General features: G+C 34.8%; 1 protein-coding gene and 1 long non-coding RNA gene across 3 annotated transcripts in view; both read right to left on the bottom strand.

Annotated features, from left to right (window-relative positions):
• Positions 1-25873, bottom strand: part of LOC111511929 (synaptotagmin-15) — a 475338-nt gene that overhangs the window by 353153 nt on the left and 96312 nt on the right. The window lies entirely within an intron of this gene.
• On the bottom strand, positions 14770-15986 carry LOC141482526 (uncharacterized). Its single transcript, XR_012465576.1, has 2 exons — positions 15065-15986; positions 14770-15008 (listed from the first exon to the last, which is right to left on the bottom strand). It is a non-coding gene; the product is annotated as an uncharacterized lncRNA (long non-coding RNA).

The following is a 25873-nucleotide window of genomic DNA, read 5'->3' as shown; positions in this document are numbered from 1 at the left end:
AAATCAATGATAAAACTAAAAATTATAAAGGGGAATGAATCAACAAGTTCATTGATAATCGATATGTTTTCTTGTGCCACTAGAAATAATTTTGATTCCATTTCATAAGCTTGAGGGCCTGCAGTTTGGCCGTCACTTCAATAAAATAATACACTTGTCCAAACAGATTAAAAAGCCGACAGCTGCAGGCTGACATAATCCGGAAATTGAGAGAATTTCAATCTTTTCTGCCCTAAAATATTTGGCAATATATCTCCTCATTATTCTTTAAAAATATACATTCGTTGTAATGTATATTTTAACGGCGAGGGAAACATTTTCCCTCGCCGTTCCCTCGCTAAAACTAATCTTCCTCTTTGAAAATGATCACTTGGTGATGGAAACACGTGTCAAGGTGTTGAAAATAACGATTTGGTGTTGGGAAAAAACTCCAGTAATATCTAGTAGTTCTAGAGCAACCATTGTAGCGAACACTTTCTTTCAAATAAACTTAGAGTATGTTAATTGCTCTTATTTAGTACAAGTCCTATTTCTAGACTTGTACGTAACTGTGCTATACAGTAACTTGATAATTCTTATGCACAATTATCGTTGTTATATGATTAATAATTTTATTCGTAATATCACAACTCGCGGTAAACTAATCGTGATTCAAACATGTTCACTTTTGAAAGAATGTATCAAAATGTTTGAATAATTGATAGTATCAGAATGAAAATGAAATTTTAACCATCAGACCTTCTTATGGAAGTATTTCATGAGAGTTACGCAGAAACTTTGTTTTGGTTATATAACTGTTCGGTAAGAGTTATTGGGGTCTCAATGAAGCTCATTCAATTATACAAATGTTTAATTAACCTGTGCCCTTGCTGGGTATTGGTGACATAACACTATTGTATATAATATATTTCCTAAACGTTCTATAAGCTTTTACAAAATGAACAATTGTTATTTGCTTTGAATCTGTTGCAAAAAGCAACATCAATTAAGTAGAGCCGTTGGAAATTTCAACTTCAGCTTTTTTTTTCTATCATAGTGTCATATCAGCCTGCAACTATCAATAAACTCCAATAAAATCCACTCAAACAAAAGTATGTTACACCTATCAATTTCAATTTCGAAATAGGTGAGTAGATGTCTACAGAACATAAATGCTACCTCAACCTTCAAAGTGATTCACTACGTGAAATACAACCAACGCAATTGAAACCTTTCTTTATTTCCCGTGTTCTATGAGTCCGCTTGAATTAATTTTGTCCTAGGACAGTTTCAATTATGCGATGACTCCTAATATATTCATTTGAATTTTATGTTGCGAATGGCAATTGTATTGTGCATGAAATGCATGAGGTGACTATTCAATTCAGTAGGTTTCTAATTACCCCATCAAAATGGAAATAGTAAGTAATATTTAAAAGATAGGCATATATCATCGCGGATCCATTTGTTAATCTATAAAAAAAATACTATGTGGTGAATTGTTTCGTTGGATCTCGAAAGACCGCTCTTCTGATAAATGTCTTCTGCTTTGCACCGATAACATCACCACCTCGACTTCGCTCGGACAAGATACTTCAAACAATTTACACAAAATATTGATGAACATACACACGAACCTTTCTCTGCGATCACTCCACCCATTTGTAAAAATTGTATCAAAATCCAATCGATGAATCTATCTAAAATGATAGATTCATTCATCGTGAGGAGCCAGCCGCGGCGAAAAAGTTGAATTTATAAATTGAAGTTACTTTTTCATCATCGTTTCTCCGTACTTACCGCTACATTTTCGAAGGCTGAAATTTTGTATGTGAGTTCATTTACCTCCTGATCATGTCATTTACCAAAGTATGAAATTTACTTACATGTAACTTATCCCAAATATGACTCAAATATGACTTTACCTGTATGTGTAATTATATCACGTACAAGTAGTTTGAACTGCATCGGTGATTTTTCTATTTATTTGTTTTTTACATGTGTTACATTGTTTTGTTAAATGTTATTTTATTATGCGAATTAACATTATTATCATTATTATTATATTTTATCGTTTGTTTGAAGGTGATTGACAATGTTTCATGATTAATTTCACTAGTTCGGACTTCCATTGTCTACTATATAAAATGGTTTGAAATCCCTGAAACAACTAAAAAAGAAGAATTAAAAATGAATAGCTGAAAATAACAATTATATCAAGCAAAATAAACCTGAAATGAAATAATAGTGAAATAAAATACAAGTAAATTAGAACAATTGAATAAATAAAAAATAAAGACATGAAAAAAGAAAATAAAAATAAAAAGTGGAGAGATTCGTTACTTCACGACCGTTTCGATTGTTAGTATCTACAATCGTCTTCGGGTGATGACTGGACTGATTCCTCCGAGAGATGACTATTTATAGGTCGTTCGAGTACTTTCACTTATCCCTGCTTTCCATTTTCCGCTTCACTGGTTCCATGGGAGATGACCGTTTGTCGGGAGTTGGCCATTTTTCGCTTGATACTGGGTTTCCATATGTTGCGTATTTCTACGCTGACTTGGCTGAATACGTTGTTGGACAACATGTATGCGGCTTCCTTGAATTCTCTCCTAAACCAATGTTCCTCTCTATGCAAGATCTCAGCTTGGGACCACTCGATGTTGTGTTTATGGGTCCAAACATGGTCTGCTATTCCTGATTTGCTGGTTTCCCCTCGCTGTGTGTGTTTCTTGTGCTCGGCAATGCGAACATTCAATGGCCTCTTAGTTTCACCAATATAGGATTTTCCGCACTCACAGGGTATCCGGTAAATGCAATTCTTGGAATCGTAGTCCGTGCACAAAGAACAGATTTTTGAATATTCCAACTGGGTCGCTTCCACTGGGGATAAAATGGGTGCATTTACATATGAAAATTACCTCTCAAACACTGTTTCTCCATACCGTTATATTTTTGAAGGCCAAAATTTTGTATGTAGTTTCATTTCATGTTGAAAATGTGCAGTAAAAAAAGGCATGTCCATGAAATAAAATTATCTTTTCATCACTGTTTCTGCATGCCCTTAAATTTCCGGTGGATACATTTATATTTAGCGTCAGTATTGCACCTATGCGAAGCCGGGGCGGTTAGCTAGCAATCTTATAAAGAATTCGAATTCATCATTTAGTATGTTCCTTTCCATTCTATAAAAATATAAATTATAGTCCTTTCATTCACAGACTTTGTGTCATTTTCAATAAATAGGGTTTTTCTGTTATCAAAACACTACCGAATGATATTTTTTGTTTGCAAATAGTCTGTGCTCATGCACTTCTTGTTCCATGTAATCCCATGGAAAAAAGTATATTGGAGATGAATCCGAAGATCTTGGTGGCCAATGATATTTCCAAACTCGTTCTATCGCTTTGCCCCTGACCATCCGAATAAGACAGTGTTTCGGTTCTACCGTTTGGTGGATCGGTGCCCCGTCAAGGTGATACCACAAATTTCGTTTGAAATTACAAATACAAATTTCTTGCCTTGCATTTTTTTTTCTGATAACAGGCCAATGTGGGTATATTCTGAGCAAGATATGATAGCAAAGTCCCGTGTTAATCAGGGTTATGGAATTTTAATAATTTTTCTTCCGAATCGGTACGGCGAAAGATTCGAAAAATGAAAGAGAGTCGAGAGTTCAGATTTGGAGAAAAGATGTAAACTGGGAAACTGAACAACAATTTTTTGAGGATTTTCGAAAAAGAAGGCAAATTTGACAGGTTCAGGATAGCACACAACAACAAAAAACAGGCAGTTTTTTCTTATTTCTGAAGCACAAATTCACTACGGAATCAATGTTCGAATGAGTATTTTAATATAAAAAATATATCGCAGACTTTATGTGAGACACCGTATGATAAAATAATAAAAACAGATGTTTATATGCCAAACATGCCAACATTTATTTCATCAGTTCGGACTTCCATTGTCTAATATAATATAAATTGATTTGATAACCCTGAAAAAAAATCAAAAAGATTAAACAAAAAACTTACAAAGAAATAACATACACCAACAATCAAACAAATAAAAATCAAAATATTAATGAAAGCTGGAAAAATTGAAAAAAAAATAAAAATATTATTAACAAAAAATGCCACTGCACCAACATCTGTACCCACTTTGGAAATCCACCAGTTCCCTTATTGATCAGATCGAGGCAGAAAAATTCAGATGGAAAATCAGAAAACAGCTAGATAGAGAACCACTTCCAACTTCTAACATCAGCAATGAAGAACAGAGAGCTCTGAACGGGCTACGTAGAGACAACACCAACAAAATCTTACCTGCAGATAAGGGAAACGCTACTGTTGTGATGGATACTGATCTCTACGAACAGAAGATCGATGAAGTGCTCCAGAAAGGAAAATACACGAAGAACGTAAGATACCCTACTGCATCAATTGAAAGGAAGTTATACCAGACTTTGAAAAAACACCAAGTCTATTTTACGGAAAAAGAGAGATTATCGCTAACACCGCACCACATTAAGCCCCCTCGCTTGTATGGACTACCCAAAATCCACAAAAAGTATGTCCCGCTCAGACCGATCATTAGATCCAGAAATTCAGTCACTCAGAACTCGTCCAGATTTTTACTACCAATAATTAAACCACTGCAAGGTAAAATATCATCTTTTGTGAAAAATTCAAGGCATTTCGTTGAACTATTAGGAAAAATCGAAGTCAAAGAGCAGGATCTACTGATCATTTTCGACGTGGAAAGCCTCTACACCAACGATCCTGTCGAAGAAGCACTTCAAATCATACAGAAGAAGCTATTCGAAGATGGAGACCTGAAAGATAGAACAAACTTACCGATACAAGTAATCATGGAATTACTTGGATGCTGTGTACGAAACTGCTACTTCCAACTGAAGGACGAATTCTTTACGCAAGATGAGGGACTGCCAATGGGATCGACACTTTCACCTGTTATAGCCAATTTATATATGTGGTGGTTTGAAACTTTGGCCATTGAAGAAGCCCAGAAGAAGCCCCGAGTCTGGTTGAGATACGTAGACGACTCCTTCATAATATGGAACCATGGGAATGCAGAACTAGACATTTTCCTGCAGCACATCAACAACGTAAGGCCTTCCATCACTTTCACAATGAAGAAGGAAATCCATAACGAATTGCCTTCCTTGGACGTATTGGTGAAGAGGACCGACACTAAATGGGAAACATCTGTATTACGAAAACCCACTCACACAGGACAGTATCTGAACCAGGAATCCAACCACCATCAATCGACTAAAAGAGGAATCATCAAGATTCTACTGAACCGTGCTTTTGGGCTCTGTAATACAAAGGAAGGTCTCGAAAAGGAACTAGGCATCATCAAAAATGACCTTCAACGAAATGGTTACTCCAAAGTGATGGTAGAACAGGCCTTAGCTAGAAGACAGAAAGAACTACACAAGGAAGAGAAGCCGCCACAACTAGTACTTGTACTTCCCTGTGAGTGCAGAGAATCATACATCGGTGAAACTAAGAGGCCATGGAAAGTTCGCATTGCTGAGCACAAGAAACACACACAGCGAGGAGAAACCAGCAAATCCGGAATAACAAGCATGTTTGGACTCATCAACACAACATCAAGTGGGCTCAAGCTAAAATTATCCACAAAGAGGAACACTGGTTTAGGAGAAAATTTAAAGAAGCCGCGTATATGATGTCCAACAACGCATCTGGTCAAGCTAGCGTAGAGATACGTAACATATGGAAACCTCCAATCAAGGTTGTGACTTGGTTTGAAATCTTTTAATTTTTATTTTTTCATTTTTTGTTAATAATATTTTTATTTTTTTTTCAATTCTTTCAGCTTTTATTAATATTTCAATTTTTATCTGTTTGGTTGTTGTTGTATGTTATTTCTTTGTAATTTCAGTTTTATGTTTAATAAAATTTTTATTTTCGGTTAATCTTTTTGATTTTTTTTCAGTGTTATCAAATCAATTTATATTATATTAGACAATGGAAGTCCGAACTGATGAAATACACCACGAAATATTGTCAACCACCTTCAAACAAATGCCAACATATATGCGTTCTTTATGTATGAGGTTGTGGATATGGATTTCTAAACAAAGAGGATAATCAGAATAGACTGGACAAATTATAAGGATACTGTGAGTCGATGCAATTCGTGAATGCGAATCTAGTGATACTTTGTAATTCCTTATCATTCCAGAGGGACACGTATATTTTTAGAACACCCTGCAGTTACTTGTTTCAAATAACTACATCAGGTCATGAAGTAGTTATAAAGTTAAGTCATGAGTTTCTCCAATATTTCGCTGTTCCCAATGAATTATTAAGTTGTTCACATAAAAATATAAAGTTTTGCGCGTTTCAATGTCAGGTGTTTCCGTAACTCCATATCTCAATAAATATTTATTTTACTGTGTCGTGGTAGAATTTTGTACTCTATGTAATGATTCTGTTGATTTTTTTAAAATTTTTCAGCTCTTTTCAGCCCATCTCTACGAATTCAAATTGAACTAAAGCGCTTCCAAAACAGCATTTGACAATGTGTTAATGAACACACTGTCCAACGTTGGAGATTTCAGTTTCGAAGATGAGACCCGAAGTGGTCAACCTACATTAATCCAAGACGAGGATTTGTGGACCCTGGTGGAGACTGACCCATCACAAACAGTGTGTGGGGTGGCTCAAAACGTATTTGAAAGGTCATAAAGCTCAAAAATGGGTGGTTCGCGATTTGAACGATCGACAGAAATTGTCACATTTCGAGATCTGTTCTTCTTTGCTTTTGCGCAACCAAAATGATCCTATTTTGGAACGGATCGACACGTCTGATGAAAAGTGGATCCTCTTCGACAACAGGACACGTTCAGGACATTGGTTGGACACTGATGAGCTACCCAGGCACTTCCAGGCGAAAATACCATGCTCTCACTGTATGGTGATATACGACACTATAACTTTCTGCAACCGGGCCAAACCATCCCAGCAGAGTCCTATTGTGAGAAAATTGACGAAATGTACCGTCAATAGGAGATATCCAATCCTGCTCAACGATAACGTCCGCATGTTCGAAAATTAAACGAATTGAGCGTTGAAGTTCTGCTTAACCCGCCATACACACCAGACTTATCTCCAACCGACTACCGTCCTCTCAAGCACTTCAATAACTTTCTCACTAGTAGAACCTCCGGCAAAAATGGCCTCCATCGACTTCATCGAATCCCAAACACACAATTTTCATGCTTACGGAATTAGTCGTATTGTGTCACGTTGTTGAAATTGAACTGATTCAAATGGCGCTTATTTCGATTTAACTGAATGATTTCCACTGATATATTACACTTTAAAGTAGACTTATAAAAACGGACAGAACTTTTGAAACAACCTAATGAGAAGAGTTAAAATACCATTCTCAAACCAAATCAGATTAGATTCTTAATTGCACTGGGAGTGCAAATATAATTTGATAAGTTATTAACTTCATTTTATATTCGTAATTTAAATGGCACTTAAAATTCAAAGGAAAACTTTCAGGCGAGCATTATCAGTCTAGAATTTAACTCCGTTTTCCATTCAGACTTTTCGAATACTTTCTGTGCTTCCAGCATCTGGCGAATAAATAAAATTTGATAACTGGAAGCAGAACGGCTTCTAGATATGAGTTATGTATTCAGTTTCGATATGAAAAAATAATGTGAGTAACAAGACATTCGGAATATGAATTTAGAGTGTATTGATCGAGAACACATCTCTAAGCCATAAATCGTTATAGGCTCTCGAGATATATATTATTCTTCTTTGGAAAGTGAAGGATGAAAGGTAAGATGTTCGTTCTTGCAGATATTGTAATATTGGCCCTTGTGTTATAATAGAACTGACCGCAATTCCTGTCAGAACATGGAGAAAAATGGGTTACCCGATTTTACATCACACAAAAAATTGCAATTATTATTAACATAATAATTTGAAAATGAGCGACGTTTTCAAAATGAATTAAACGTTTCTGTAGGACAAGGAAATTGACAATGAATATTTCCATTTCGGAAACACTACACTTATAATTTTAATTTAAAGCCAAAAGTATGGCCCAGCGCTCTTTTCACCCTGTCATCTTCAGAAAAATTGCATGAATTTTTGTTATCAAGGTTTTTTCTAATTACATTATTGAAAATTCTGCTCTCAAATTTGAAGTTTAGAAATTCAACCTTGTCTTTTAAAAAATGACAGTTTCAAAGAGTGCCAAACTAGTTGTCTTCTCTCATAATGTCAGATGTTTTATATCTAATAATTTTTCTACTCAATAATTTGTCTGGTTTCTTGTGTTTTGAGATTCATGTTACAGTAACCTCCTTTGCCACATGTGCCTTTGCATCGACCTCCTCAGAACAGAAGTTTTTTCGAAATTATTGTGTACAGTTAACATCATGAATTATTTTTGTTTTACCGTTTTAAAGTATCAATGAGCGTTGTCAATGACAGTGTGCAAGTTTTTTTATTAAATACAACAGTTTATTGTGATTATGAACATCTACAGCTATCAGTCTCAACAACATTGTTAGTGATACGTACATTCCCCATCCTTATTGTTTTCTGATTCTTATAAACAAACAGACAATCTAGTCCAAAAAAATTAACATTTCTTCATGAATTTTTCGTAAAAAACTTCTCATGAATACATAGTCGTTCGGTGGGTAGCCGGCCGGTTCGACGTGGGTGCTTTGTTCACTCACTTGAATTGACCGCCGTGTTGATCAGTGGTTCAAGCCCCTGAACGATAGATTTTTACATGCTATCGTCCAACCCGTGTTAGTAATCACACTTTGAAAGGTAAGATCTCGTTAGTCCTTAGCTCTCACAAGTTTTGACTTCTGAGGGTTGTCGTTCGTAGAGGTGCGACAGCTGGTTGAAGGAAAAACATACAGACAGATTTCAGACAGATAAAAAAAAGTCGCTTCCCGATTTCTGTTCCTATGAATGCTCAGATCTTCAAAACTACACATCGGATTTTGATGCGGGTTATTTTAATAGATAGAGTGATTCAAGAAGAAGGTTCATATGTTTAAATATGCATAATATAATAGAGATAATTTCAGAGGTTTCTGATGTGATGTCGTAAATAAACACAGTTTTTGCGCTTACATTGCAAACGCTGGCTGAACCCTACGAGATAAAAATAATGTACTACAGTATTGTAGACCTAAAAAAGATCTACAAAAAAGTCCGCGATGGTATATTCATGTTTATTTCTCAGAGATAACGCACAATAATCATTCTTTATCTTTCACTCTTGATGGCTTACTTACGAAGCGATTTTAAGCAATACAGCATTCATTCTTATCCAATGAAGTACCTTAAATGCAATCAATATATCATTCAAATGAATATTTTCGAAGATATTACAGATTTTAAATGCAGGGACATGGTGGTTGCGGCGATACAGGCCGGGGAGCCGGCGGCGCATGCCTATAAATAGCACGTCGAAGGCCGCACTTCACTCTATAGCATTTTATGATTAGCAACGATCGCGTTTATATGTATATTTAGTATTAGTATTGCAAACTGGAAAAAAATTTAGCAATAACTTTCTTCGAGGGTCGTAACAAGGATACATTTTTACATACTAGACTTGTCACTTTGTTTATGAATCATTATTCAACAAATAAAGTAGCGTAAGTTACTGCGATTATTGTTTGGTAAATAATTATGATGAAACATTTGAGAAAAAAAAATACATGAATTTGAGCCTATTATTTAAACTTTCATATGATCATCAAAACAAATGGAGTTCAGAAAAATAAATGTTGAAAATTGTAAAACTTTTTGAAAAATTAAGATAAAATCTTGAAGAGTTCGAATAACACCGTGATTATAACACCGTAATTTTTTCAAATTTTCACATTGATATGTGACACTGTAAACTATTTTTTCATATTTCTATAGTTTCTCATATCTATATTTGAAAGTATAGAGTAGAATAAAGATGAAGTGAACATATTTCTTGACGAACGAAACGAAACGAACGAGCGAAAATTGTTATTATAATATTGACAGGAACAGATACAATTCACGATTTCACAATATTTGAAATGTGACCTTATTTAATTTCTATAATAATAATAATAATAATAATACCGTCTTTATTATCTTCTAATACATTCAAATCAAATTAATCATGTACAGTTCATTCATATAAGAAGACAAAAGGCGAAGTTCAATTTACATGATGACAAGTCATCATTCAATTGCTCTTCCACTTAACCTCAAAAATGTCGCCTAGTACGCAAAGGAATAAACAAAAAGAATTTTTAAATATCTTAAAATATTATGACTATTTATAGATTTGTAATAGGTAGGTAGAGCTATTGGGTCATTAATAGTTTGAAGATAATAAGAATCGTTTGAAATTGATATTGAAATGATTGAAGTCATCTCGTTTCATGGGCTCGGGAATGTCATTATAAATTGCACAGATCTGGTAGCTGAAACTCCTTCTGAAGAACTCTGTGCGAAAGGATGGCGGAGTTAGTCGGCTTTTATACCTTACATTAATATTATGCACATCAGTTCTAAAAGTGATTTTCTGGTAAGACGGCACTTTACTATTGATTATTTTGTGAAACAAAGTTGCAGCATGTAACACTCTCCTGTCGTTCATATTTAACCAGCCGGTATCCTTCAGTTTATGTGATATACTTTCTCTTCTTCTTATACCAAAAATTAACCGTAGGCAGGAATTCTGAACTTTTTGTATCTTTTTCTTGAATTGGTTGGTTGAACATGGACCATACAAAACATCAGCATAATTGAATATAGATAAAACTAATGATTCGCACAAATTCGCCTTCACCTTCATGGGTAGGAAATTTCGGTGTCCATATATAATTTTGAGCGAATAATATGCACGCCGAATAAACTGATTAACCTGGCTTTCGAATGTCAAGTCCTTATCTAAAATGATGCCCTGGCTTCTAGCTTCTGGGACAACCCCAAGTACATGATCATTTACTACTACTTTCACAGATTTGCAAATACCATTTCTAGGGCCTTTTGGTCCGAAAACACTAACATTGAATTTACTACAATTTATATTTAAGCAGTGATCAGAAACATTTTTCACAAATAATTTTAAGTCACTATTGATTTGAGTACACGCATTATCTATCATTTCAGGTGAGAGGCTATAATACAACTGGGTATCGTCTGCATACAAATGTATATTACAAAATTTTAAACATTTTGCAAGTTGAGATGTGTAGATAGCAAACAAAAGGAGTCCCAAAATAGAGCCCTGTGGTACTCCACATATCAACTTCAAATATTGGGAGCTGTTTCCTTCTATGGTAACCTGTTGTTGACGGTTGGTGAGATACGATCTAATTAGTGATATAGCATTTTTAGAGAGTCCTATATAGCCAAGAATTAATAACATTAAATCGAAGTTAATAGTATCGAACGCTCTACTGAAATCAAGAAGTACCAATACTGTATTATTTTTTTCGTCACGTGCTCTTATAATATCATCCACTATATGCAACAAAGCAGTTGTACAACTATGTCCTTTAGGAAATCCGGATTGAGTTATTGGAAGTATAGAGAAATTGTCAATGTGTTCTTTCAACTGAACTTCAATAGCTCTTTCAAGAACTTTTGACAAAGTTGGTAATAAACTAATGTCGCGTAGGTCTTTGTATTCTGATGGATTATTTTTTTTTGGAACAACTTTTACAATTGCTTTCTTCCGTTGAAGAAGGTAATGTCAACAAAAATGATGAAGTGGTGATGTCTGTTATATATAAATGAATATGAGTTTTCTCATCGTGAATACAAAGATGAAATAAACGTTCTTCAAGTGCAATTTGGTGAGCACAAAATGATTATGGCAAGTACCGCAAGCGCCAAACGTGACGGCGAGCCCGCCCCTATGCAAGACTTCAGTTCTTGCAAGACATACAAATGCTCTGTACAGAGGTGTATCATTACTTGTTGTCCAATGCTGTTGTCGTCTGGCATTGTCTGAATAATTTGTGTTGTTTTTGAAGAAATGTCATCGCCTAACAAAAAACCAGTCATCAAGAGTGTATCATTATGCAACATTTTGAAGAACTGAACTACTACCTATAATACTAAATGGAATATGAAAAAAAATTACAGAGAAGTCATGTTCCATTTGCTACCCTAATTAATACTAACTATAGGTACGACACTAGCTGGCAAGGGGCTCATCGTAATCCAATAGTAATTTATTTGGGAGAATCTATACATGCGCGATCGCTTGCCATTACGTGTGGCGCTTGCTGTATGTGTGGCAGTACCTGTCCCTTGAAATTTCACTCAAAACTATCGAAATAGTTGGAATACCTTGAGGAGATCAATATTCACTTATTCGTCGGGATATGAACATAGATCCATTCTCTAAATTAGATCGTGTTGAAGCATGAAAAATACTAAATATTCTTTCTGATACAACAAAATTCAAAAGATATGTCATAAAATCATATTTATCGAATAGATATCAAGCAGTCTGTAGCAATAATTGCATTTCGAATTTAAAACTTGTTAAACATGGTGTTCCCCAAAGATCAGTATTGGGACCAGTTCTATTCCTAATTTACGTGAATGACATTAGTAACTTCATGCAGCGATATAAATCTGTTTTGTTTGCCGACGTCACTACATTTATTTACTCTGACGATAATTCTATTGAACTATCTAGAATATCAAAGGAAGTCGATGAGAAGGCAGAAAGTTGGTTCGTGTCTCATCGACTCAAACTGAATACAGATAAAATGCAACAGTTACAGTTTTCAGCAAGCTCTGCCGCTACATCAAGTGCAAACAGTGTTAAATTACTTGGGTTAGTTGTCGATAGTACTCTCACTTGGACCTGTCATATTGACCAATTGAGTAAAACATTATCTAGAACTCTCTTTTTTATTGCGTCAGTTGAGAAATATAACTAGTTTCGATACACTGAAAATAACATATTTCTCCCTCTTCCATTCTCACATTGGTTATGTCGTTATACCTATTCTGGGGCTACTCAACTGGGGCAGTAAAAATTTTCAAATTGCAGAAAGAAGGTCTCAGAATAATTACTTACTTACTTATAGAGATCATTGTCTACCCCTGTTTTTGAAATTGAGAATAATGCCGTTACCCACATCATTTTTGTACAACGTTCTCATAGAAATTCATAAAAAATCTACTTCATTAATCAAGCAATCAATGACTATGACTATGATACAAGACATTGTAACAAATTTCGGACAAACCTCTATCGTTTAAGTGAATCACAAAAAACACACTGAATTTCAACCTCTACAATTTTCTTCCCGATAGTTTCTAAATTCTTAGTATGTCCAAATTCAAAAAAACAATGAAAAATGATCTTTTGAGTTTTTGCTTCTACTCTGTCGAAGAATACGTGAATCATTTTATATGTTTATAATGTCAACATACATACTCAATTTTTGTTTTTAAATTTTTGTATTTGTGTTTCTCGTTTGTTTTTATATTTTAATTGTTTAACAAATTACTTTCATGCTATTTTTTGACTTGCTACAAACATTTTATTATGTAACGTGGTGAAATAAATTATCAAAAAAAATCTATCTATCAACTATAAAACACTTAAAAAATAATTCGAAAATAGAACAGTGATTTGATGTTTACGTTTAGTAAATTCGATAGAATACCACAAAAATTCATTATTCTGTTTGAAAATCTGTCTTAAATTTGTTTTTCCGTAAACCAGCTGTCTCACCTCTACGAACGTCAACCCTCAGAAGTCGAAACTTGTGCGAGCTAAGAACTAACAAGGTCTTACCTTTTAACATGAGATTCCTAACACGAGTTCGACGATAGCAAGTGAAAATCGATCATTCAGCCTGGGGCTTGAACCACTGACCACTGAACCACTGAACCACTGACGGTCGATTTGAGTGAGTGAACAAAGCACCCACGTCGAACCGACCGACTACCGATCGGTAGCAATCAATATATTAGTTAAAGAAGTGTTCAATTACAATACAGGAGCCTACATTGTAATATACTAATTTAGGTAACACGTCAGATGTGCACAAAGACGTAAACACCAACCGACCTAATTGAAATTAAAATCAAAAGTAGATTATCACAATAAAAAAGGAGTATTTGCAAACAGAAAAATAGTACTTGTAAACGGAAAAGTATGTACAAATTAGAATTACTAGAACCATTATAGTTAAAAACATGTTGAGAGCAGCTGGTTTTTTTTAAATCGATGAAAAGAAGTTGATTTCTGCAGAAATTCATCAACGGAGTAGTGTGCTTTCTGCACAAGATGATTTTTCAGCTTAGCTTTAAAGGAATATAAGCTAGGGGCATATTTGATATTGAGCATTATAGATCCTGACACCCATCGATCCCGGATGATTCTGCGAAACTGATAATCTACTGAATGGTTCTTGTAGTTTTATTTCTAGTCATGAGAATGTCCACGAGTAGGAATATTAGTAATATTTTTCGTCACATAGAAAATGCAGTGGTATATATATCAATAAAATAAAATCAAATGCTTTCGGTATCGATAATATCAATATTAAAATGATTTCATTCATTATTCCACATTGCATAGATGAAATAAAACATATTTTTAATGAGTCTCTGAGGCAAGGCATTTTTCCTGATCTTTGGAAAATTGCTAATATTTTACCCACTTCCAAAATACCTACACCCACCTGTTTCAACGAGTTACGTCCAATAAGTATTTTACCAGCATTCTCAAAAATTTTTGAAAAAATAATAACACAACAAATCAAAGTATATTTGGATACAGCTAACATACTTCCAGAAGTGCAATCTGGATTCCGACAGAAACACGGTACCAACACTGCTCTGTTGAAGGTTATCAATGATATCACTACTTCTCGGGACAAATCGATGGTTTCATTTTTAGTTATGCTTGATCAAAGCAAAGCATTCGATCTGGTAAACTTCAAACTATTGCTGAGTAAACTAAAATACATTGGGTTTAAATGCAGTTCTTTAGATTGGGTGAGAAGCTATCTCACAGGAAGGGCTCAACGGGTTATACTGGATAATGGTCAATTATGCTCATCTCTTCAGGAAACTTCTTCTGGTGTACCACAAGGTAGCATTCTAGGTCCATTATTGTTCTCTCTTTTCATTTTTGACTTTCCTGCCACGTTATCCCAGTGCGACGTACATTTATATGCTGATGATTTTCAATTATATCTGTCAAGTCAATCTAATAATATTTACCATGCTATCACCAGGATGAACTTGGATTTAGAAAATACATTTCTATTTTCCAAAAATCATGGCCTTCGAATTAATCCAAATAAAACAGTAGCCCTATGTTTGGGATCTGATCTACAAAGAAATGAAGTTGAAACAAATTTTCATCTTTTTCTTGACAATGAACTGATTGACTGGGTGAGTTCAGCAAAAAATTTAGGGGTATATATTGATAACAATCTCTCGTTCAATGAGCACGTTAAACACATTTACAAAACTTGTTTTTTTAAACTGAAATCCTTATACAAGTTTAAGTTCCAGCTTTCTCAAGAAACAAAACTGAAATTAGTTCAATCATTGATTTATCCCCATATTGAATATTGCAGCTCAGTGTATTACAACTTCTTACCAGACTATAATAAACACAAACTTCAACGTATACAAAATGCTTGTATGAGATTTGTGTGCTGCATAAACTACCGTAATCATGTAACTCCATATTTATTGAAATTAGATCAGCTGAATATTGAGTTTAGATTTCGTTATCTCATATCTGTATTCTTATATAAACTATTGGAAAGCAAAACTCCTAATTACTTGTTCAGATTACTTAGTAAGCGATCTGATAATCATTCTATCAATTTAAGAAAAGATACATTTACCATTCCATATCATGTTACCACCAAATTTGAGGGATGTTTTTCTTACTTTGCACCAAAGTATCTAAATAATTTATTACCGTTATGCATTTGTCTATATATCAATTCAAAAGTACTTTGAAAATTAATTTCTTAGATGTTCAAAAACGATTGTAATCTTTTATGTTATCTTTATAATCTCATAATAGTTTGTTTTATATTAGTTTTGTGTCTATTGTAATTGTTATTGTTATAGGTAGTCTTTCTTACTGTATGCTTATTTTTTTTCCTAATTATGGGACGGGTGGAAGATAGCCTCCGGCTAACCCTTTTCCCTTTGTGTATAAAACCTGTTTTTGCACAATAAACATTATTATTATTATTATTATTATTATTATTATTATTATATAGACAAACATAGTAGAGTCATTATACCAATTTTAACAAATAGTGATTTGCAGTGTTCTCTCAGGCGTAGCGCCATCGTTAACTTTACTACATTCTTTTTGAATGGCTTCTATTTCTTGTGCTTTGGATGTAGCACCCCAATGAATCATTTCATAGCAGATGACTGACTGAATAAGACTGAAATATACCAGTTTCAAGACTTCAAGAGAGAGTGTGTTTTTCAGTTGACGGAGACTCGATATGAATCCTTCAGGTGAGTTTAGAATCAATATTGATTCCTAGGTATCTTACGACGTGTTGTTCAGTTTCACAAGTAGATGCTATCTATTGAAGAATTTTTTATAACAAAATTAGTCATTTGAATTTTGGTTGTATTAAGAACTAGTCCATTTGAATCACAACACTCGGAGAGTTTATTTGTAGCATTCTGCGCACTACTAGGCATAGTGGAAATACTATCAGCTGAATACTATCATCTGCTTACACAATCAATAGAAAAGCAGCAGGATAGTAAGTCGGAAGGTCATTGATAAAACAAATAAACAGCTCTAGTATTGATTTCTGAGGTACGCCTGTCGAGATGTATTGAATATCCGAGAAAGTATCGTTCTGAAATACTCTTTGGCTACGATCATTAAGGTAAGTTACAATTCAATTCAATGCTGACCCATACTGTAACAATTTGTATAAAAACAGATCATGGTCAACAAAATCAAGAGCCTCACTCAAATAGGAAAAGTGCCAACGTGCTGCTTTTGCTATTTATAGCATCAGTTAGATGCTTCAATATCACATCAATGGCAGTGCCAGTGAATTTGTTTTGTCTAAATCCGTTCTGGCTTGAGCTGAATAGGTTGAGATTTTCAAAATACTTGTATAGACGTACTTAGGTTGTTGGGGTCAACAAAAATTTATTAAATTATCATAAAAAAACTGAATTACACTTGTATTGTGTGAGTTTATCTGTAAAAAATACAATGAATATAATGCAGGACTGAAACTGAACAAGTGTATTGAATCAGCTGAAAAAAAGCATGCATTTGGGACTCCAATACACCCTAGCAAGGCTCCGCAAGGTAGTCAGTTGAGAAACCAAGCTTCGACATCGATTGTCGAATAAGATTCGTGCTGGGTCGCTGGCAACTAGTTGAAATTGGATCACATAGATAGCTCATCGTGAGGGGAAATGTCATCGCCTGTATTTTATGAAGACTATCCTTCAAGAATACTCTATTTACTTAAGCTTCTTCTTTGAGGACAGTTGAGTTTAGCAATACATTTGTGGTTCAGCGTAGTTCCACTCATGAGACCCAGTTTCAACTAGTTTCTTTGCAGTGAAAGAAGCAGTAATAGATAGGACGAAGCTTGTTCGGCGGGTGATAGCAGAGATTGAATTTGCAAATGACCGTTTTGGGGAGCCTCGCCTATTTTTGATATTCGAAGATTGAGTCTTTTGTCGATTTACCCGCCTCAGCGTTTGAATTTCTTCTATTTTTTTTCTCTGTCCTACTATGAAACGTTTTCCTCGTATAAAATCAAAACGTCCATAGTTGACGTTCCTTGGTCGAAAAATAGACTCACATACTCCCAGCTTTAGATCGATTCCAGTGATGAAAATCTTCTTGCGATATATGTCTGTTTTTGTTTGTTAATTGTTCACTACATTTTTTTTCACACCATCATGCACCTCCAAAATGAATAACCATATTTCTTTTCACTTTCCTCTCTTCCGTGAAATCCTAGGTCTCCATCTCCGTTGCCTATCTTCTTTCTGAATTGTCTTGGATTTACTTTCTGAAATCCACAATACATCGAGATTTTCTATAAGCTGTATTCGATTGATTCATGTTTACTAAAATATCAAACCTGTATATATCAGCTCGTAATTTCGGAGCAGAACAGTGATTCTAATCTCCGTGTAGTATCATCAAAGATTAATTACAGACGTAATTACCCATGTAATCCAGCTCGTGCTCGGCGTATACATCTCACTCAATTAAAGTGAAACAGCCTAACAATAATAGCATAGCTATCCCATAAATGTGTCACTACATATGTTACCCGCATAACGGTTTTCTAATGTGGATTTAACATCATTTTGGGATTGCCGAAGAAAAAGAAAGTTATGCCGTTTGAATGAACGGAATTTAAATGCTCTAGTGCGACGGGAATTCAAGTTAAATGGAAGTAAATTTCGTTGATTTGATACGTGATATACTTCTTGTATAAGTATTCAAGCTAGGTGAAAACTCATAAGAACATTGCACTTTCCATTATTCATTGCAATTTTTTTTGTATGGTTAATGAACTGGACAGATACTGAACAAAAATGATAAGTATATTTATAATTTCATTTTGATTATGAAATTTTGTTTTTTGAACACATGACACAAATGATGATGAAGAATGAAAAAATGGGAGAAAAACAACAACAACAATTTCCAAAGAATATCCCAAATTCATGATCCATTGGTTTGAAATCCTGAAAAGTTCATGTGAGGAATCTTATAAGTATCCACAAAACATTCAAAAGAATTTTCATAACATTAGGTTGTTTCAATAGCTTTATATCTTCTATTAATTATCTGCAAGCGCTTTCGACAGTTGGTAGTACTGTCAACTTCTAGGCACTCCTCAAACTCGCTTGAACATCCATAAATTTAACAGTCATAAATCACTTATCGAGGAACACGTACAAATCAAAACTCAACAAGAATCCACATTCAATATCTTAAACAAATCCATACACATTCCTAGAGAAGATCTAACACAAAGAAGAGTACCTGATGCAGTACAAATATAGGCAAATTTACCTGAAGTACCTGAAATACCTGAGTTGAGACGCTCTGACCGTATAAAGAGGCAGACGACAAAATGACAAGTTCAGTTTGAGGAGTGCTTAGAAGATGACAGTACTACCAACTGTCGAAAGCGCTCGCAGATATATATATATATATATATATATATATATATATATATATATATATATATATATATATATATATATATATATATATATATATATATATATATATATATCTGCGATATTGCAAACCAAACACCAACGGAAATTCAACGTGAATGTTTGGGCTGGTATCATAGGAAACCATCTTATAGGACCATTCGTTCTACAGGACCGATTGAATGGAGAACGTTATTTGGAGTTCATTCAGAACGATTTGAATGGACTTTTGGAACATGTTCCATTGCAAACCCGAAGAGATATGTGGTTTATGCATGATGGCGCTCCTCCTCATTTTAGTTTGATTGTGCGTGACCATCTGAACCATATTTTCCACAATAGATGGATTGGTAGATGTGGGCCATATTCATGTCCATCGCGGTCTCCGGATTTAAATCCATTGGATTTCTTTCTGTGGGGGCATCTAAAAAGCCTTGTTTACGCTACACCTATTCACACAAGAGATGCATTGTTGAATAGAATAACATTACATTGTGAAGCCATACGAAACGACCCTGGAATGCTATTTCAAGTACAGAGAGGGTGTCTTCGCAGACTAAGAAAATGTATAGAGAGAGAAGGTGGTCATATCGAGCAGTTTCTGTAGCGGATTTTTCATTTCTGTTTGCTCTTGAGGCTCTTGAGTTTCGTTAGTTAAACGTGTTTGCATTATAAAAATTCGTTATGAACATTTTACCTATCATTTCCATTTTCCTTAAAAACTAATATTTTCGAATGATGGTAGACATCTCAGGATAAATGTTGTGGAATTAACGTTATCATTATCATTTCTGCTTTGATAATTATTCATTTCAAATAATGGTGGACGAGCGGGTTTGATGTCGTCGAGTAGAACTACATTTTTATCAAGACTCGTTGCTCCGATCGACTTTCCACACGAGTACTTTTATCCATAAAATTGTCCAAGTAACCTTATTTTGTTAAAAAATATTGAAAAATATCTGTCATTTCAAAGTTTTGGGGTGTGGACCATCGGGGGTAGTCCGTTCCTGACTTTGTAGCAAAACAACTGACTCCTGCATGAAAGCTCATCGACGGAATTCATTTGTTTAGTCAATTACCAAAATTTGGATGATTTTGAATATTCACTTGAAAAGTTATCAAAGAAAAACATTTTCCATTTTGTAACTTCGAGGGCCCGTAACTTGGTTACGAAGACTTTTAGGAAAAAAAGTTATATGAAGTACTGGTGATATTTTGACCCCATCTATACATTACCGAGAGGAAAAGAGGAAGTCCAGGGATACCCTGTATAGTTTTTTCCCAACACCAAATCATTTCTAACACCTCGACACGTGTTGAGTAATAATATTCATTACTACCCAAAGGTTCCAAACAGTGCATCACAAGTTGAAAAGGTGTGTTTGTTTGTCTATATGGATAAAACTATGGAACGAAGAGAACTGTTATGGTGCAAGTGTGATCAGATACATCTGCCGTTATATAAGTAGATCAATGAGAAAACCCAATATCAAATATGTCCAATTCAAAATTAATCAATTGACAATACCCTTATTAGTGCATTTCATTAGTTTTGAGGAAAACAAGTAAAGAAGTGTTGTTAAATTAAAGTAAAACCCTGCCATAGGAGGATTGGAACTTGGTTCAAAAATATTTAATATGTTATGAATTATATTAATGAAGATCGAGAATTATTTCTGGCTTGGTAATCATGTAAATTTTTGTTAATATCTAGTAGGAAGGCATAGATTTCACTGAGGTGATCAATGTCTGGAAACTGACTTATCACAAACGGTGAAATAGTGAAAGAACTGGGCGTCAGTCTCCATGCGGTTTTTTGTGATTAAAAACGTATTGGAAAAGTCCAAAAACTCGAAAAGTGGGTGGCCCACGATTTAAAAGATCGACAGAAATTATAACGTTTGGAGGTCTATTCTTCTTTGCTTCTGCGCCACCAAAATTTTGTGTGCGATGGAAAGCGACAATAGGAGAGGTTCAGGACAGTGATTGGACACCGATGAGCCACTCAATTACTTTCCAAAGGAGAAAACTAACCAAAAACAAAATAGTTACTGTATGGTGATCAGTGGCTGGTGTGGTTCACTGCAACTCCCTGCAACCAGGCAAGTCCATCACAGCAGAGTCCTTCTGTGAGGAAATCGACGGAATGTATCAGAAATTGTCTCATTGCCGGCAGTGATCAACGTAAAAGGTTGAACCCTGCTCCACAACAACGCCTGTCCTCATGTTTCACAAATCACCGTCCGAACGAATTGAGCGTTGAAGTTCTGCCTCACCCACCATACTCCCCAGACCTCTCGCCAACCCAGCCCACCAGCCGTTGACCACCAGCGGTTGTTGTGTAAATGCTTGGGTGGCTCATCGGTATCCAATCACTGTCCTGAACGTATCTTGTTGTGGTAGATGATCCTTTTTTCATCACATGTGACGATCTGATCCAGAAAAGTATCGTTTTGGTTGCGCAAAACAAAAAAGAACAGACTTGAAAAAGAGACAATTTCTATCGATCGTTCAAATTGTGGGGCATCTACTATTCGGGCTTTTCGAACTTTCCAATACGTTTAAAAACTATCTTGGCATGGGGGCGTCACCCAGTTCTTCCGCCATCCCATGCACCGTTTGTGATGAGTCAGTCTCCACCAGGGTCCTCAAATCCTCGCCTTGAATTACTGAAGGTCAACTGCTACCTTCGAAGCTAAAATCTCCAGAACAAAATTTCGGAAACCAACTTCGAACATTTCGTTCACTGCCAAACGTCTGGTTAATTGTTTGGGCTGTTTCGGCAGCGCTTTGGTTCAATTAAAATTCGTGGAGAAAAGTTGGCGGAAACTCGCTTTACGACATCATATATTAATAAGCTGAAAAAAAGCAAAAAATCAAAATTAAAAAAATTAACATCATCAATATATTAGAACACAAAATTTTCTATCGATTAGTATATACCACGATACATCAAAACGGACAAAACTTCAGAAACGACCTAATAGTTTTAGTTATCGTGTTGTGTATCTGTTGCGTGAACTATTCGGATATTCCACAGAAGTATCGATTTTCATCAAAATTCTCTCAAAAACAACACGGGACTAATTCTCTATTACCATATAAATTGAGTTACGAAGCCATTCATGATGCAATAAGTTATGGATAATTTCATAGGTCAAATGTGATGAACTATAATTTCAGCAACAGCTTTAATGACGAGCTTTCTCATGGGGTAAACTGTGATTAAGCTGTCTATCGTCATTATTGGATAAAAATAACTTCAGCATAGTTACCCAAATACACAAAATGACAAACAATGACGTAGTTCATACTCATAGAAAACTCGCAGATTTTTATACTCTTCAACGAATAAGAATATTACAATACTCATGAATTGATTCTAAATCAAGCAAAGGGACAATGGTAATAAATATTCATTGTCAAAAATAGTGCTATTTTTCATATCAATAATAGGTAACTAATGTCATGGGTAGTATGAATAAAAATGAGTATTTAGGTTATACCCCAGAAATTTGGAGTGAATACTCTACGTGGTATGAATAAAAAACTGAAGCAGATACTCGGCTTGAGTAGGTACTCTCATGTACAGTTCGTTGTGAGAATATTCTCATTTTTGGTATGAATAAAAATATCTTTATGCTCGTTAGGATGAGAATATACTCCATAAATTTGGAGTCTAATAGTTACCAGACTTCAGTTTGATCGTGGCAAAGCTATGGCTGAGTGAATGTTTAATTTGCGTTCAAAAAAATATTATAAACCAAGAAGAAGTACGTGTGATCATGGCTTTAAAGCAATATATCGATTCAATAAAGGAAATGTTAAGTGGCTTTCAAATAACTTTTTGGGTGAAGAATCGGAAGAAACAAGAGGTGGAGCTATATGCAACTTTGATAAAATGAAAATATTTTTAAGACATGTAGGTGATCCGGGGTTTCAAAGGAGTGGGAGAAGATGTTGATGTTCATCAAAGTACTGTGTCCAAGGTTGTGACCCAAGTTGCTGACCAGATAGTTGAAAAATGCGCACATTGGATAAAATTTCCTTGCACTCCGGCGGCTATAATAGCAGTTAAAGAAAGATGGCAAATAAAGTACACTTTTCCGTGTGCTATGGGTGTGATCGATTGCACCCACATAAAAATAAAAAAAACACCTCTTCATAGTGATGCATATATAAATCGTAAAGGATATCACAGTATCAATGTTATAACAAATTGCAATGCGGATGAGTGGTTTACAAACGTAAACGCATCCTGGCCAGGATCTGTCCATGATTCACGCATATAGAGTAACTCACAAATTTGCAACATTGCTTAAAATGAGTTTAAGAGATCAAACGCATTAATTTTAGGAGATGAAGGTTATGGCGTAGCACCGTGGTTAATGGTGCCTTTTAGAAATCCGAATACTTTGGCACAGATTGCTTATAACAAATTATTTACAAAGGAGCGCGTAATAATTGAACGATGTTTTGGGCAACTGAAACAATGACTTCCGATGCTTCAATATAAAGTTCGGGTGTCGATTGAAAATGTTACAGAACTTGTTATATGTTGTTTCATGTTACACAATGTAGCTAAATATTTAAATGATGAACTCGATCCAGTGGAGCCCCCAATACAAGATATATGGGATCAACTTCCCGTACAAGATATAGAATAGATGACATTAGACAAAGTGGACAACGAAGGTGACCTGAATTAACAGAAATCATTCTTGCTTTTACTCAAGGTAAGTAAAAGTCGTACAAAACAACGCATTTATAATTTTTACCGTTAATATTTTTTCTTATAACTTTAACTATGCAACAATTTACAAAAATATTTAAATATTAGGTGCATATCAATGTAAGTTTTTCCGTTTGCATCGTCAACAATATCATTGAATATTACTGGAGTTTTTTCCCAACACCAAATCGTTATTTTTAATACCTCGACACTAGAAACTAACGCGAAGCTAACGCTATTTATACTATATAGATATACCCTACAGGTAAACCATACAGGTTTACCATGTATCGTTTACCATATAAACCTAAGCTTCGCGTTAGTTTCTAGTTTAATCTTCCTCTTGAAGATGATCACTTGGTGATCGAAACACGTGTCGAGGTGTTAAAAATAACGATTTGGTGTTGGGAAAAAACTCCGGTAATATTCATTACTACACCAAAGGTTCATCAAATTGTTCACTTAGATTTACCTCCCTCTTCAGTTTTTGCTCCTTCATTTCCAAAACTCTCAGATGTTTCAGCAAAACTAGCCTTTGTAGTTCGGTATTTGGAAGTTGTTTAGTATCGTTTGTCTCGTATTTTTCACGAGAGCTAATTATTGGGTTTCTTTTTTTTAGGTGAATTTATTTCACTAGCAGTATCATCATTTGAGGTACACGTTCTAGAAACAGAAAGCCTGCGGATTTTAGCTTCATGACTGCTGCCTGCTATTGTGTCTGTTTGTTCTGTACCGACAAACAATGCGCTCAAAATGAAATTGTAAAATAACTTCAACAGAAATATATTTTTTGGTTTTAGATTGAATTTAGCTTGGCTGCCTTGTTTATATTTTTATTTATGAATATTACATCACCTGGAATCTTTGTAAGTACTGGATTTGTATCGCCTTCCATGATTTCCAACAAAATCTTTTCCCAATCCTGCAGAACAATTTTCCTATTTCCATTTCTATTAATATCAATCTTTTTCTTGAGTGTGGATTTCATATTATCAATTTTTTTTCGTAGATTTGACTTGTTGTTATTTGTGAACCGAAATTAATCTTCCCATTGTTTTCTCATCGCTTCAAGTGCTTTTGACTTTGATAGTCGGACAGCTGATGTTTGTGATTTTGACAAAAGTACAGAAAAATCACGTAACATATGCATAAATCCCATTTGGGATTCGCATCCCTTATTACTTTCGTCTTCACTGCTTTCACTTATTGTAACAACAAGACAACGCGCTAATTAATTGCTCAAATATGCCGAATCCCTGCTACCTCCTAAACAGGCTCTGACAAGTTTATAGAAATTAAATAGCGAGTGTTTACTTTTATGTACTGTGAGCAGATACTCATCACATCGAAATATATTTATTCATTTGAAATGGAGTTCAAACTCATACTATATGCTCATACTCATGAGAACATTCTCGGAGTTTATACTCCGGTATTATTCATACCACCCTATGTCTTTTTCAAGCATAAATACAAAAATCAGTTACTGATCAGCTTATTATTTAAATTGAAAAATTCATGTATTTATTATTCAAACACCTTCTTATCATTGTTTGGTGGAATTCACATAAAGTTATCAATTCCAAAATGATCCGGGGGTAGTTAGATTGCGTACAGCTGATGTTGTTTCGTGTTGTTTTTTTCAAGAACAAAACACAAGCACTACAGAAAAATCCTAAAGGTGTTCTAGAAGCGGTGCCTGTGCGAAAGTAGCGATTCAGGTTGGATTTCAATCACTGGAGATTGAATTCATTTGGAAAACGTTCTCAGGATGTTTATTTCACATAAACGCGGTTTTCCGAATGAGAGAGTTCTCGAACAGTGAATTTCGAAGTGTACAGAGTTGAACCTGATATGTGGTGGAATAAAATGTGACAAG

This window comes from Leptinotarsa decemlineata, unplaced genomic scaffold, assembly GCF_025532065.1.
Source record: "Leptinotarsa decemlineata unplaced genomic scaffold, Ldec_3_MD MMD2_tig00001393_RagTag_RagTag, whole genome shotgun sequence".
Classification (NCBI taxonomy): domain Eukaryota; kingdom Metazoa; phylum Arthropoda; class Insecta; order Coleoptera; family Chrysomelidae; genus Leptinotarsa; species Leptinotarsa decemlineata.
Note: the sequence above shows the minus strand (reverse complement) of the source record. Positions and strands in the feature narration are given on the sequence as shown.